At 37.9% G+C, this 16,263-nt stretch overlaps 1 pseudogene; it reads right to left on the reverse strand.

Moving 5' to 3' along the window:
- Positions 1-15,081: 15,081 nt before the first annotated feature.
- LOC147575658 (prefoldin subunit 5 pseudogene) lies at positions 15,082-15,652 on the reverse strand (annotated as a pseudogene).
- Between the last annotated feature and the right edge of the window lie 611 nt (positions 15,653-16,263).

A 16,263-nucleotide genomic window follows, 5' to 3' on the forward strand; every position in this document is an offset into this window, starting at 1 on the left:
CTGGTTATGGTCTGTCTGATGCCTATGTGAGCCTGATTTTTACAACTTCTCATAATTTTCCAAAGGGTAGAGAAAAAAAACATACATACTATCTTCAAGAAAAGCACCTACAGGTGATCCTGGGACCTGAGCTAACTTTGAATGTCATGCCTTCATTTCCATAGCTCCTGTGATGTTTCTTGTTTCTTGAAACAAGTGTAATTGGGAAAGAGACTCAGGTAACCTTGAGCAAGTCACTTCATCTCCTAAGATCCACCTCGCTAATTTGTATAATGATGATCTTGATTTTAATTTTCTGAGTGATACTGATCTGTAGAACCTCTATTTAACAGCAGTAATAGTTCAATCAAATTTCATTGTGAACTGGGATTTCTTGTGGTTCTAGCTTGGTATCTGCAAAGGACTTAGGTAACTGGTTGATAAGTATTTGAGTTTGGCTGAATCTTAAGGCATTATGTTCTCAAATATTTAAGAATGTTGAATTTGGTTGTTCTTGGATGAATTACACTGTATACATTCCCCAATGCAATAATCTTCCTGGTTTCACCCTTTAAAAAAAAGACCCATCCTTTAAAAGAAATCACAAAATTGTGGGGGCATCGATCCAAAGCCAGTCTCTGGCGATAGGCAACCTTGATCTAACACTGGATTCCACCACTTAGTGACTGTGAAATTCACCAAGTCACTCAATTTTCCTAAGGATATTTCCTCATCCGTTAAACGAGGATAAATTTAAAAAGTGAGGCTTAAATAAAAATGTGTACATACTTAAATGTGAAATATTTGTTTGCTATTATGCCATTACTATTATCAGTATTATTTTCATCACTATTATTATTAGCTACCTAGTTTTATCAAACCATGATTTGAAACTAGTAAGCTGACCACAAATCATTTACAATTTGATGGGTATGTTTTAACTCCAAAGTACATTCATGTCCCAAATGACTGCCTTACGTTCACAATGGGAAGGGATAAAATCTGTACAAGGCATGAGATTGAGCACATCTCTGTAAGTTCAACGGGGCAAAAATGAGGCCTAGAAAATAATTGTAAAATTTTGTAGGAGTCAGAATATAAGAATGTTGTTTACAGAATCCAGTTCCTTGTGGTGCAGAACTCAGGTCTGTGTTTTCTCAATGGATGTGAGCAGAGCCCCAACCGGATCGGACCTGAGGTAGGCCCTGTGGAGCCCTGCAGACACAGTTCACAAGGCTGTGCTTTCTTCCAGGCCCAAGAGTGTGTCTGCTGCCATGTCTTCTGTTTTTTAGGACCCATTTGATTAGGTCCTACCCAAGATAATCTGTTTTGATTAACTCAAAGCCAACTGATGAGGGACCTCAATTCCATCTGCAAAATCTCTTTGGCCCTAGAACATACCATAATCAAGGGAGTGGTGTCTCGTCAGATTTGCAGACTCTGTCTGAACCCAAGAGGAGGGGACTATGCAGGCAGTGACAATCTTGGGGGCTACCATGGAGTTTTGCCAACTGGAATTCTCCTTGAGTGACAAAGGCATTAATAAAAGGACTACTATTGGCTGGCCCTGTCAATAACCTTTTCATTGAAGCAAATTATTATATGCAAGAGGTTGAGATAAACCCAGCTTTGGATTTGGTGACCCATGAGGGCATATAGAGCAAACAAAGATTTGGAACGGGTGGAGAATAACTGCAGAGGACCAGAGATGAGACTAATCTGCCTGGAGAAAGGCTTAAGGAAAAGCAAAGTTCAAAACCAAGATGGAACCAGTTGATAAGGAGGTCTATAGATTTGTAGAGCAGAGAAGTTTATGTTTCCTATAAACTTTCAAGCACAAAAAGGCAATATTTATAAATAAAAATATTCCCTAAGATACATAAAGAGAAGCTAACAGGATGATTTATTTGTTTTTCCTCCAAAATGAGGTAAAGACTTTAGGAGAGCATAGGAGTTCAAAATGTATCATTTATAATTAAAAAAATTAAATATTTAGCAAACCTCAGAGAGTGAGATACAAAATTTTTTAAGGTTAAAATACCAGATGAAAAGACAAAACAAGTAAAGTTGGCTACATATATATAAATATTCTGTATAAAACTAAAGTTCATGTTTGATAAACATTTATAGTAAAGGAGATCGAAGGTTAGTAGTTTTACACAAACTCATCATCTAGTAAGTGAAAGATAGTCTTTCAAAAAACAGTGTTAAATACCTGAGGGGTATAAATTGACCATACCTACCATTTTCTGAATGTTTATCATATGCTGCTGAGCTCAGTGATTTATATCCATTCTTCTAATTTTTTTTTTAATTTTTTTAACGTTTATTTATTTTTGAGACAGAGAGAGACAGAGCATGAACGGGGGGGGGGGGGGGCAGAGAGAGAGGAAGACACAGAATCAGAAGTGTGCTCCAGGCTCTGAGCCATCAACCCAGAGCCCGACGCGGGGCTCGAACCCACGGACTGTGAGATCGTGACCTGAGCTGAAGTCGGACGCTCAACCGACTGAGCCACCCAGGCGCCCCTCCATTCTCCTAATTTTAATGTTTAGTTTGATATTGGTACTAGAGTTTTCAGAATGTATATGATGATTTATAGAGGTTGACTGCCTTAAGTCCCCAAGACAAGATGACAGAGCCCTCCCCAGTCAGTGCCAGGCCTGACCTCAAAGCTTCCTCTTTCATTTTTCTGCCTCCCCCCATTCTAGTACCCCAAATATAAGTAGTTAAGAAGCAGGAAGTTTAGGTAGGCCTCAAATATGCAGAGTACAATGCTTAATCTCTTTACTAGTGAAGGAGTTTTTAAAATGAGATGTCATTTTCATTTATCAAACTATAAAGATCTTTTTTTCCCTCATTTGTAAAGAAGTTTATTTATTTATTTTGAGAGAGAGAGCAGGGAGGGGCAGAAAGAGAGGGAGAGAGAGAATCCAAAGCAGGCCCCAGGCTGGTAGCAGAGAACTCCAGAGCCCCAAGCCGGGCTTGATCTCACAAACTGTGAGATCAAGACCTGAGCTGAAACCAAGAGTCAGATGCTTAACCGACTGAGCCACCCAGTCGCCCCTTTATCCCCCTCATTTTAATTGGCACTTATCAAGTTGGCTGGTCCTCAAATGACAATAGATTCAAAACTTCATTTAATAGCCTTGGTTCATATCTGAAATCACTGTGAGAGTATCATGCAATAAACATTCTAAAACCTAGCATTCTGTTCATTGTCTTTAGCCACCGAGGAACCTGAGAACATTTTCCTTAAAAATTTTACAGGCCTAATTCTTGGGTCAGTGCTGTAAAGATTAGGACATGGGGGTTGTAGATTGTCTAGTCACCCTCATGATAGGCTGAAACAAAACTTAGTCCTTTAGCGCACACTACATATTTGGGAGGTAGCCCCCAGAAATGCTGGTAAGAGAGTCAGAGAGTCAGGGAAGAGGAAGGAGCCAGTGAAGACAATATTCTACACCAGCTGCCACTGGGGACTCTGCAGGTGGAGTAGACCATGAGCTGGGAAGAGTAGATAAAGGGCAAGGGAACAGTGGTATTTATCACCAACTCCCGCCAGTCAATGTGTGAGTACTGTTCCTACGGCATGTTAACGTGCTGATGACACTTTGGACAACTTAACAAATAGTTGAGTAGGTTCTGGACACTGGAGAATGCCCCCAGACAAAGAGATGTGGGACCCAGCCTCCCAGTACATGACAAATACTATGATAGTAAGGCTAAGGGCTATGCGTGGGGTCTTGAGACATGTTTTTATCAATATTTATTTGTGCCTGAACTTTAGGTAGCTTCTGTATTGTGACTAAATAATGATATGTAGAGAATGGCACATCAAACATATTAATATTCGTGAAGAAAATGTGTTAATATGATAATGTTTATTATTTAAAAATTTTATTTTATATTATTAAAAATTTTTAATATTTATTTATTTTGGAAAGAGACAGAGACAAAGTGCAAACAAGGGAGAGGCAGAGAGGAGGGAGACACAGAATCCAAAGCAGGCTCCAAGATCTGAGTTGTCAGCACAGAACCCTATGCGGGACTCTAACCCATGAACGGTGAGATCATGACCTGGGCCAAAGGTAGATGCTTAACCAACTGAGCCACCCAGGTGCCCCTATTATATACAAATTTTATTTGTAAAAATATTGTTTAATGTTTATTTTATTTTATTTTTTTTTTAAATTTTTTTTCAACGTTTATTTATTTTTGGGGGGACAGAGAGAGACAGAGCATGAACGGGGGAGGGGCAGAGAGAGAGGGAGACACAGAATCGGAAACAGGCTCCAGGCTCTGAGCCATCAGCCCAGAGCCCGACGCAGGGCTCGAACTCACGGACCGCGAGATCGTGACCTGGCTGAAGTCGGACGCTTAACCGACTGCACCACCCAGGCGCCCCTGTTTATTTTATTTTTGAGAGAGAAAAAGAGAGTGTATGGGAGTAGGGGAAGGGCAAAGAGAGAGGGAGACACAGAATCTGAAGCAGTCTCCAGGCTTTGAGCTGTCAGCACAGAGCCTGACCTGGGGCTTGAACCCACACACTGTGAGATCATGATCTGAGCTGAAGTCGGATGCTTAACCGACTGAGCCACCCAGGCACCCCTATATAAAAACCTTAAAATAGAATCCAAATTGTATATTTTATCATATAATGCAGTAGGTTTGCAATGATGTTAAAATACCAATAGGAAAATCTAAGAAGAAAATTCAACAAAAGATACATAGCTGTTATCTTTAGGTATTAATTTTTCTCCATATTTAATTACTATATTTTTATATATCCTTAAATATGTAGGCATTCTTTTTATATTAAAAATGAATAATTACATTCTTATTTTTAAAAACTGGTTTAGGGGCGCCTGGGTGGCGCAGTCGGTTAAGCGTCTGACTTCAGCCAGGTCACGATCTCGCGGTCCATGAGTTCGAGCCCCGCGTCAGGCTCTGGGCTGATGGCTCGGAGCCTGGAGCCTGTTTCCGATTCTGTGTCTCCCTCTCTCTCTGCCCCTCCCCCATTCATGCTCTGTCTCTCTCTGTCCCAAAAATAAATAAAAAACGTTGAAAAAAAAAATAAAAAAATAAAAAATAAAAACTGGTTTAGAAATAAATTGTGATTAAATAGTTTTGAGAGATATGTGATTATTTTCATAGTGATGAGTTTGTTTGTTTGTTTGTTTTTTTAAGTAGGCTCCATGCCCGGAGCAGAACTTGAATTCATGACCTCAAGACCAAGACTCGTATGCGTTACTGACTGAGCCAGCCAGGAGCCCCCATAGTGATAAGGTCTGATCATTCTCTCTCACAGGCTGATACCTATCTATACCACTTACAATATCTGGGGTAAGCATACAACGGAGGACCACATATAACGGATCTAAATTTTAAAAGTTGTAAATCGAGAGCAAGATGATGGAATAGAAGCTTCCAGTCCTCACACCGCCCATAGAAACATCAATTTTAACAACCGTTCATGGACAAGAATACCATTATGGGAGCCCAAGAATACAGCTGAGAGATTCCCAAACTGAAATGGAGCAAAAAATCTGAGAAGAACTTCATTTTATGAGGCCAGCATTACTCTGACACCGAAGCCAGATACAGCAATTTTGTTTGCAATATACAAGCAAAGTGTAGATTGTGTGAACACGCACATTCACATACATGTATACACACACACACACACACACACACACACACACACACACCTCTTCTGTATGATCAGATTGCATAAATCGCTAATTAGACATTTGGACGGATAAAATGCCCAATGTGTAATTCTTGTTGTGCTGCTTATCAGCAACACAGAGGATTGGTCCCCAGTTCCATCAAGCTAATAAAAAGCCAGTCCTCTGCTTCACTCAACATGCAATAATCATCCTGTGTAGACCTATCTTCTCTCCTCTAGGTCTCAATGAAATTTGATAATTGTGTTACTTTGTGTGTGTGGGGGGGGGAGGGGGGAGAAAGCCATTTCACAGCATCGTGCCAAGGGAAGCAGTGCATCAACACTTTGGGATGCTGAGCATTTGGCAACATTTTTCTCTTGGGCTGTGAGGCATGTATCCTGGAAAACCGATGTACTTATTATGGGTTTTCCAATTGCACTGCATCGTTAGACATAAGGTTTTATAGAAGACATCAGGTCAGAGATGTCCCTTTCTGTGCTTTGGCTGCTTTACCATTTTTCAAGACCATTCACATAATAAGAAGTTATTTCGAAGCAGCATTTTACAAGAAAAAAATACAAATGCATTGTAAATAGCATTTAATTTCCTGCAGGAGAATAGCTCAAAAATGGTAATTATCTAAAGCGCTGAAAAAAAAAATCCAGCAATCATTAAACAGGTTTCAATCTTTTGATAATAAATAGATGCACAGGATCTAACTGGCATTAGAAATAATGAAACATTTCATAGTTGGCATAATATTTTTTGTTGTATCAATATTTCAAAATATTACAAAAATCAAAATAACAAATTATGAACAATTGAGCTTGAAAAACATGAAAAGAATTACTGCATATCCACAATAATGGGGATGAAAAAGAAAGTTATTTTACATATTTTTCACACAACATTCTTTGTTGTCTGGGCTCTATCTGTCCTCAAAAGCAGAATAAAAAGGCAAGAATATTTCTGATCATTGTCAAGAATTGCTTTAGGATTTCCAGTTCTCTTATTGCTTTTAATTTTTTTTTAACACTTATTCATTTTTGAGAGAGAGAGAGACAGAGTGCAAGTGGGGGTGGGGCAGGAGAGAGGGAGACACAGAATCCAAATCAGACTCCAGGCTCTGAGCTGTCAGCACAGAGCCCAACACGGGGCTTGAACTCACAAACTGGGAGATCGTGACCTGAGTCGAAGTCAGATGCTTAACTGACTGAGCCAGTCAGGCACCCCTCTTATTGCTTTTATATTAAGCAAGTGAAATGAATCTGTTTTATTTCTCCAACTGTGAAAGTTGTTCCCAACTGCATCTACTCTATAGTGTTTATGACAAAACGTCTAGTCTCTTTATCAAATATGCAAATGTTTATTTTAATTTAATGTGATGTTTCCAGTTCAGTTACGAGTTTCCTGCAAGGGTGAACAGCTTAATGAATTAATTCTGATGCCCGCCCATTTCTTATTATTTTGGGTCTCAATACGTACTACAAGGAAAGTCCTTTAAAGTCTGCAGTGTAATCATTCTGTAAAGAAACTTACGTTATGCATACTCGTAGGGTCACAGTAGTCTCATGGTTTCTAGTATCACAAAAATGCTTTGAGATTTTGATGAAATCTGTGTGGATCTATGGATCATTTCCTTTGATAACATACAATAAATGACAAAAATAAATATGCAATTTTGGTGGATCTCTGTCCTTTTAGAGTTTATGGGTTTCATTTGAGGACCCCCAGTTTATTTTTCTCCCCTCTGTGTGGCGAATGGGAATTTAGAATAAGCAAAAGGGGAAAAGCAAGTGGGCTATTAAGTTTGAAGTGTGATGATGGCTTCACCTTTGTGCACCTCTGTCCCCTTTGGCAAAATGAGGCGATTGAATGAGATGATGTCGGAACCCATTCCACCTCTGACATTCTATAATTATATATAACAATTACAATGATGTTGATAATTTCTCTAGAATAGCCATCCTCAAACTGTGCTCTTCAAGCCATAGGGGTATTAGGAGGTGCTTAAGAGTTATCACAAGTTTGTTAATCAACGCACTGCATCTAAGACTGGGTTTAAGTGCTCAGATACTAACTAGAGCAGTTCCTCTTGAACGTAATTAGGCATCTGTGTGTGAGTTCATTTATATATTTAAATGCTGTGCGGTATGCTAGCCACCGGTCACAGGAGGCCATTGAGCACTTGAAATGTGGTCAGTGAGACTTGAGGAACTGAATTTTTAGTTTCATTTAATTTTAACTTAAGCAGCACCTGTGGCTAGTTTCTAAGATGTTGGACAGGGCAATCCTAGGAATTTCTGAGCGAATAACCTGCCTCAGTTTCTTATTATTAGAAATCTTTTTTTTTCTTAATTTCAGTCCCAAATCTACTTTGTGTTTATGTCTGATTTACTTATTATTGTAAAATTGAGATATAATTGTCATACATTATATGAATTTCAAGTGTCCAACATAAGGTTTCAATATTTGTATATATTGTGAAGCAATCACCATAATATAAAATAATTAAGTCATGGGGATGTGATGTACAGAATGGCGACTATACTTAATAATACTGTATTATATATTTGAAAGTTGCTAAAAGAGATCTTAAAAGTTCTCCTCATTATTAACAATCTTTAAACATCAGCTGATGACTAATTTAAAGATTTATTTAGAGGCAATCCAAGCATCAAATGAATAATTGTACTGGGTGACTGAAGTTTTTGAGTTAAAATCTTTTGCTCAGATTATAAAGTAGGCACAGACTTTGACTCCTAAGATCCGGGGTGAATTCCACCTCTGCAGGGTAGTAGCGGAGTGTTCTGTCAAGTGAGTCACTGACATCTGTAACCCTCCCCTCCTTTGGTTAAAGCAAGTACAATCATTCCAATCTCACAGGATTGCTGTGAGGATTAAAGACAATCATTTGTATGGAGGTCCTAGGTCCCAGTGAAGTGTGTGGCTCATGAAATTTACTTTCTACGAGTGCTATTTCACCTCTCCATGTAGTTATGTAACGTGTAAGTCAGGCATGTTTAATTCATCTTTTGAAATGTACAGGTAAAATACATCTTTAGTGCCGAGGATGGAAAAAATAAAACAATGATATAGATGCTGCTAAACCAGTTTTACTTTTCCAAATGTGACTTCTAATTTGATGGCTGACTGTCCTGGTATATCCCAAGACTGAATAAGGAGTTTGAGGATGAAGATTTACAGTTATAGCTTAATATAGACAGTACAGCTTTGGATCTAGCAAGTATATCCACTGACACTAGCAATAACATTACTGTCAACTCCAGAGTGGGCTTGTCACTGAGTCTTGAAAGACCTGTGCGTGTGCTGATGTGGCTATACATTTCTTCCTTGATTTGACTTCTCCAGAGGGACTAAGTCACCTGTAGTAGAGGCATGTTGATTTCCCAGGAAGACAGTTCAGGTGAATAGCATTGTGATCGCCTCTACCCTAAGGGAATTAACCTTAGGAGAATAATCCAACTTTCTCTTCATAAATCAAAAAGATATTTCTTGGGATGCCTGGAGGGCTTGGTCGGTTGAGCATTGGACTCTTGATGTGGGCTCAGATCATGATCCCAGGATTATGGGATCAAGCTCCATGTTGGGCTTCACACTGATCGTGGAGCCTGCTTAAGATTCTCTCTCTCTCCCTCAGCCCCTCTCCCCCACTCACACACCCTCTCTCTCTAAAATAAAAAAATAAATTAAAAAAGATGAAAAGATATTTCTTGGGCAAATTTCTGAGTGAGGAACACTGAAAGGAGACTCTATTTTCTGTTACTTAATAAATGTAGTGCTCCCAGCTTGCCCTGACACCCACAAATGTGAGAGGTGAACACAAATTTTCCAGTTATATGTATTTTCCACTTATGTTTTTCAGTAGCTTTTTAAAATTTGAGTATAGCTGACACACAATGTTACATTATTTTCAGGTGCACAACCTACTGATTCAACTTCTCTATATGTTATGCTATGCCTACCACAGTGTGAGCTACCAACTGTCACCATGCACTATTACAGTATCATTGACGATATTCCCTGCACTGTGGCTTTTATTCCCATGACTTATTTATCCCGTAACTGTAAGCTTGTATCTCCCACTCCCCTTCACCCACTTTGCCCATCCCCTACCCTCTTCCTCATGGCAACCATCAGTTTGTTCTCTGTATTTTTAGATCTGATTCTGCTTTTTGTTTGTTTTTTCATTTGTTTTGGTTTTTAGATTTCACAGATGAGTGAAATCATATGGCATTTGTCTTTGTCTGACATATTTCACTTAGCATAATATCCTTTTGGTCCATCTGTGTTGTTGAAACGGCAAGATTCTGTCCTTCTTGTGGCTGTGTAATATTCTGTGTGTGTGTGTGTGTGTATGCATTGTATATACATATATTCCATTGTGTTCCTTATCTACTCATCTATCAATGCAGATGACATGATACTCTATGTAGAAAACCCTAAAGACTCTACCAAAAAACTATTAGAATTCAGTTTTTCATACTGAATTTCATACTGATGAATTCAGTAATGTAGGATATAAAATGAATTCCCAGAAATTGGTAGCATTTCTATAAACTAATAATAAAGTAACAATTGCACCAAAAATAATAAAATGCCGAGGAATGAACTTAACTAAGGAGGTGAAAGGCCCATACTCTAAAAACTATAAAACATTGATGAAAGAAACTGAGGATGACACAAACAAACTGAAAGGTATTTCCCACTTATTTTTGACTCTAAATTCCAATTCACAGATTTCCACTCTAAATGTGCTTAAGGGGGAAGAGTTTTTCAAAAATTTTAGTCTAGGTGATTTATTCCCATGCTCCATCAAATTCTTGAGTTTCCTTGTAGTTGAAAGCCAGAAACCTAAAAATAATTCTGTTTTATATCTAGTTAACATACTTCTTTCCTCAGAAAGGATTGTTACTTCTATATTTCTTTGGGTGACTCCAAAATCTAAATGCCAGCTCCTCTCTTGGGACTCTCTTTGAACCCCTATGGTATAAAACAGATTTGTTCAATGAATCTCAACCAACTTACAAGATGTTTTACTGGATGAACAAAAAATAATTTTTTTTAAATTTTTTTTCAACGTTTTTATTTATTTTTGGGACAGAGAGAGACAGAGCATGAACGAGGGAGGGGCAGAGAGAGAGGGAGACACAGAATCGGAAACAGGCTCCAGGCTCCGAGCCATCAGCCCAGAGCCTGACGCGGGGCTCGAACTCACGGACCGCGAGATCGTGACCTGGCTGAAGCCGGACGCTTAACCGACTGCGCCACTCAGGCGCCCCCAAAAATAATATTTTTATGGTGGAGGTACATGTTTTTCTGAGGACTAATAAAGGTCTGGACTTATTTTACCATTAAAGATATATTAGTAATTAGTGGCCTATTTGCAGGTGAAGACCTTCATTGACATTTGGGAAGCTGTGTCCAAGCAGCCAGTTCTAATTGACTTCAAAATGTGAAATGGCTCCACAGTGAATTACTGAATTATAAACCTCACCTCCTCCACTAAGATAAATTTTATGTAAAAATCCTGGGCATCTTCTGAGAGGGCCTGACCTGCAGGGAACCTGTCTAATTCTGATGCTCTGCAAAAAACTACATAATGCAAAGCCCTTTGCTTATTCTAAAAATAGTGAGTATAATTAGTCTTGCAAATCAATGTTTCCACTCATCAGGATGACAAAATAACTTGTTAAATAGCATGCTTAATTTACATATCCAAGAGTCAACAAAAGCTTCATCTACCATTTATTTGATTATATCCTTTTAGGAGAAAAAAATGCAGTTCATTGGCCGGCTGCCACTCTCCAAAATATAGGAGGTAATTAGAACCATACTGTTGTCATGTTTTCATAGCAAAATACAATCTGCTTTCAGAGCAAATATGCCATTATCTTATCTGGAGCTCCTTTATTCATAATTATTATGTTATTTATGCTTATGGGCAAAATTAATAAAAATATGAGTAAATTGACAATGGATTTTACATGTACCATAACAAAATTTTTAGAAATAAAAATAAATATCACATACACATGCATATATTTGTAAATACTTTGCTTTTCTGTATAATAAAGGACAAAGTAATATGCAATAATAAATGTTTAATAATTAAAAATCTTTAATTTTTTCAAGTGCTATGAAACATAGTAATGTAAAGAATTTTACTGATACTAGAATTGTACTATAATTAAAACATTTGGGGGCCCAGCAGCAAAAATCTACCAAGTTTATGAGAACATGTGAAAAATTTAAAGAGAAGGATAAATTTAGGTGTGTATTTCTTTTGTATTTCTACTTTCATCTCTGGATGTGGGTTACTATTTTTTGGTTCATTTTAAAACAAAGTTCCTATGAAATTTGTTTATTTCCATAATAAACAAAATACTATTAATATTACTATTAATCTTAGTTTTCAATCATCATATCATGATCAGTTGACTCAAATCTTTTGTGGATAGTAACTCTTCCTCGATCATCTGCTTCCCCAAACCAAAAGTATTACAAGCTTTTAAAAGTATGATTTCACTCATATGTGGAATTTAAGAAACAAAACAGATGAACACAGGGGAAGGGAAAAAAAGAGGGAAGCAAACCATAAAATACTTTTAATTATAGAGAACAAACTAAGGGTTGATGGAGGGAGGTGGGTGGGGGATGAGCTAGAAGGGTGATGGGTGTTTTTTTTTTTTTTTTTTTTACATTTTACTTATTTTTGATAGAGAGAGGCACAGAACACAAGTGGGGGAGGGGCAGAGAGAGACGGAGACCTAGAATCCGAAGCAGGCTCCAAGCTCTTAGCACGTCAGCGCAGAGCCCGATGCGGGGCTCGAACTCACAAACCCACAAACCGTGAGATCATGACCTGAGCCAAGGCCGGGCACTTACTGGACTAAGTCACCCAGGTGCCCCTAACTAACTAGAATTTAAAGAAAAACTTGAAATAAAAAAAAAAGTATGGCAGTTTTCCAGCAATAAATAGATTTGTCAAAGAGCTGGAATACTTGAAATTATTGACACCAGTGAATTCTTGTTGACAGATCTCACTGGGAAGAAGTTCATTATAAGAAATTAGCTTTAGTAGCATGATCTTAGAATTAAGAATGAGAATTTTTGGCATCAGGATAGAATAGCATCATAATATGGGTGCTATTTGCAAGGAAAAATGTAAATCTAATTCCATTTAAAATCATGAAATACTTGTTGAATAGATGCATTGAGCTGGCCTACTGTGTTTCAGGTTCTATTCAAAGGTTTGAAAAACCAAAGAGGAATAAAGCCAAAATGGTCACTTCCCTTATAAAACTTCCACTTTAATGAAGAAAGGAGAAGAAAAACCAGTACTTTCACTATAAGGGGAAGGGTATACTGTGAAAATACCTAGAAGAATGAGCTAGGCTTGTCCAGATGCCCTTTAAATTTTTAATATCTGAGGATATTAAATATAAGTTAAAACATGAAGGATTAGTAAAAGTGTTAAAAAATTCCTATTTTACTCTTGCTTCCTTGGCTTAGTTGATTTTTAAAATGCTTTAGGTCAAATGTTGCATTATTTTATGTTTAGGTTAAACTACTACTAAGCTTACTTAATAATACTCATGGCCTAATAATACTTCTGTATTATTTGAATTTACTAATTAAACATGATAAAAATTATTTAACATCTGAAGTTTGAAGAATGCATCATTCTTTCTAAAGAGAATATGAATTGCATAAAATTCTCACTTATTACAAGTACGTGAAGGAAAGGAAAAGGAATCAAAACATTTAAAAAGTAATTATTCTGCAGCAAGCCTTTCCTAGGTATTATAGCATCAGGATAACAATAGCATAATGACAAATGTTATTGTTTTTATAAATATTCATACATAACAGATACTTATATATGATTTATACAGATGATAAATTATATAAGTTTATAGTATAATGATTGATACAATTATTATCCCTGTACAGAATTTTCACTACATGCATGGTTTTATATTAAGTTTGTAAGAAATTAAAAATGAGTTACAAACCACTTTATGTACATTCTACTTGTTACGACGATTATCCTTACATGACAATTATGTTAACTTATTTTATCAACAATTATATGGCACCTACTATGTGCTAAACCCCAAGCATAGAAAGAATTCAATCCCTAACCCAGTCCACAAAGAGCCCACAATTTAGAGAGGAAGTTGGACACGTAATGGTTCCATATGTAGTTCAGGAATGAGCAAAAACTCTTACATCTATAATCTCATTTGATCCTGATAAGGTAGATAAGAAAAGTATTCTTATCACATTAACTTTAAATTATTTTTTAATGCTTATTTATTTTTTGAGAGAGAGACAGAGCATGAGCGGGGGGAGGGGCAGAGAGAGGGAGACACAGAACCTGAAGCAGGCTCCAGGCTCTGAGCTGTCAGCACACAGCCCGACGCGGGGCTCGAACCCACAAACTGTGAAATCATGACCTGAGCCGAAGTGGGACATTCAACCAACTGAGCCACCCAGACGCCCCTGTCATGTTAATTTTAAAAGAAGCAGTTAAATGACTTCCCTATTACCACGCATTTCGTAAATTACAGAAACGCACTATGTGGCCACAGATGACAGGAATTCACAAAGCTAAATAAAAACCACTTGAATCAGGTCCAAAAATCAGAATAAAATATAGAATTTTTAGATAAAAATTTATCTAGATAATGGTCTCTAATGCAGCTTCTCTCAATTCCCCACTAAAAAAAAAAAACAATTAAGAAATGGAGAAGAGATGAACATTAATCTAAGAGTGGCAATTAGCTATTACCAACATCTGGGGCTGGAGAAGAGATTCATTAATCACAAGATGTGTGGATCCCAATGAACAATCATAATCAGAAGTTATCATTCATTCATTATTAAATGTTTGCTGTGAGCCATTTTGTTCTTCCTTGAAAGAGAGGTAGTGATATGATTTAGCTTTTTATCCCTACTATCATGGATCCAGTTTGAAAAAAAGAAATATCTACACTGAGCAGAAAACTGGGCAAGCAGTCCTTCTGTCTGAGATGGTCAATATTAATTCAATCATTTTTAACTTCCCAGAGACTGCCACACCCCAAAAACAGAAGGGCAAGGCTTATTCATGTGTGTTTATGTAGGTGGGGGCAGGGGTGAAGGTCTGGGCATGAAGCCCAACATGGCAGCTGTAATTTAAGAAACAGAGTGAATGGAGTCAGAAGAGTAAGGCATTCTTTGTTTTTGTATTCCATGATTTCATATAATTTTTAAAATAAGCATTAATAGAGGTGCCTGGGTGGCTCAGTTGATTAAGCGTCGGACTCTTGGTTTCGGCTCAGGTCTCACAATTCTCGAGTTTGAACCGAACATAGGGCTCTGCTCTGACAGCGCGGAGCCTGCTTGGGATTCTCTCCCTCTCTGCTCCTCCCCTACTCTCGCTCTTTCTCTCGAAAATAAAATGAATAAACATTGATATTGTTTTCTACCCAGCTGGTACATTCATTAGCATTAAACGCTAGATCCTTCTCTTCCTTGGCCCCAAGAAGCCATGCCCACAAAGTCCTAACCTCCTTAGGCAGGGTCCCTCTGTTCCATTTCTGAAACAAGCTCTCAGACAGTAGCCTGAGTTGCCCTCCAAGGCTGTGAGCTGCTGACGCTTCTGGCTCATCATCTCCATGGCAGCCTGATTCGTGGCATGCTTCTCCTGCAGAGCAGGCTGCATTTTCTCCATTTGCTTGGTGAGGAAGTCCATCTTCCTCTTGAAAAAGCCCTTGGCATCCTCAGCTGTCTTTTCTATATAGTAACCTGTTCCCACATCGATGAGGACATGTTCCACATCATGTAGCTTCCCAGGGACATACATAGAACTCTTCACTGGGACAAGTAATTCCATTCTTTTCCCTTGTCGTCATGAACAAGAACTCCAGCTGGTTCTCGAGTATCTCTAGCTGCGGCAGGTTCAGTTTGGTGATGTTAACTGACTCGGTCATGTTGGGAAGGATACACATTTTTTTAAAAAGCATTAATATAAGCACTTAATAATAGGAGATAATATTTCTATGCAGTAATGCTTAATAAATTATATGCTTGCTCATCTAATTCAGGCCACATATGTGGGAATGACAAGTATTCCAGCTCTTAACATTACAAATAAAATTTAGACCAAGTTCACGAACATCCCTCCTTCTGTTATAAAATGCTTGCTCCAATCTAGCAAGACCCAGTGGGTATGAGCAGTGACAAGGGGAATTTATACACCCTGAATGCACCACATCTCAACAGACTGCTCCTTACTCTAGATTAAGTAAATATATACAAATACCCCTGAGTTCTGCTTCTGCTCAGGACGCAGGAACCTTCAAGAAAGTGTCATTTCCGAACCAACAATGACAGAAAAAAAAAAAAAGCAGATTATTTACAAAATCATAGCTTTCTATTGCGCTCAGCAGAGAGTTAAAGTCATGAGTCAAGTAAACTGTATTCCAGAAAGAGATAATCCCCTTTTGTGAGCAACGGGACACAGGAACTGTTTTATTTTAGCCAATAGAAGATGTGGAGGCCATACAAACAAGTAAGAAAGAACTGGCTGGAATCGTAATAC

The sequence above is a fragment of the Puma concolor genome, chromosome D3, assembly GCF_028749965.1.
Source record: "Puma concolor isolate L17-30 chromosome D3, mPumCon1.1.hap2, whole genome shotgun sequence".
Taxonomy (NCBI): Eukaryota; Metazoa; Chordata; class Mammalia; order Carnivora; family Felidae; genus Puma; species Puma concolor.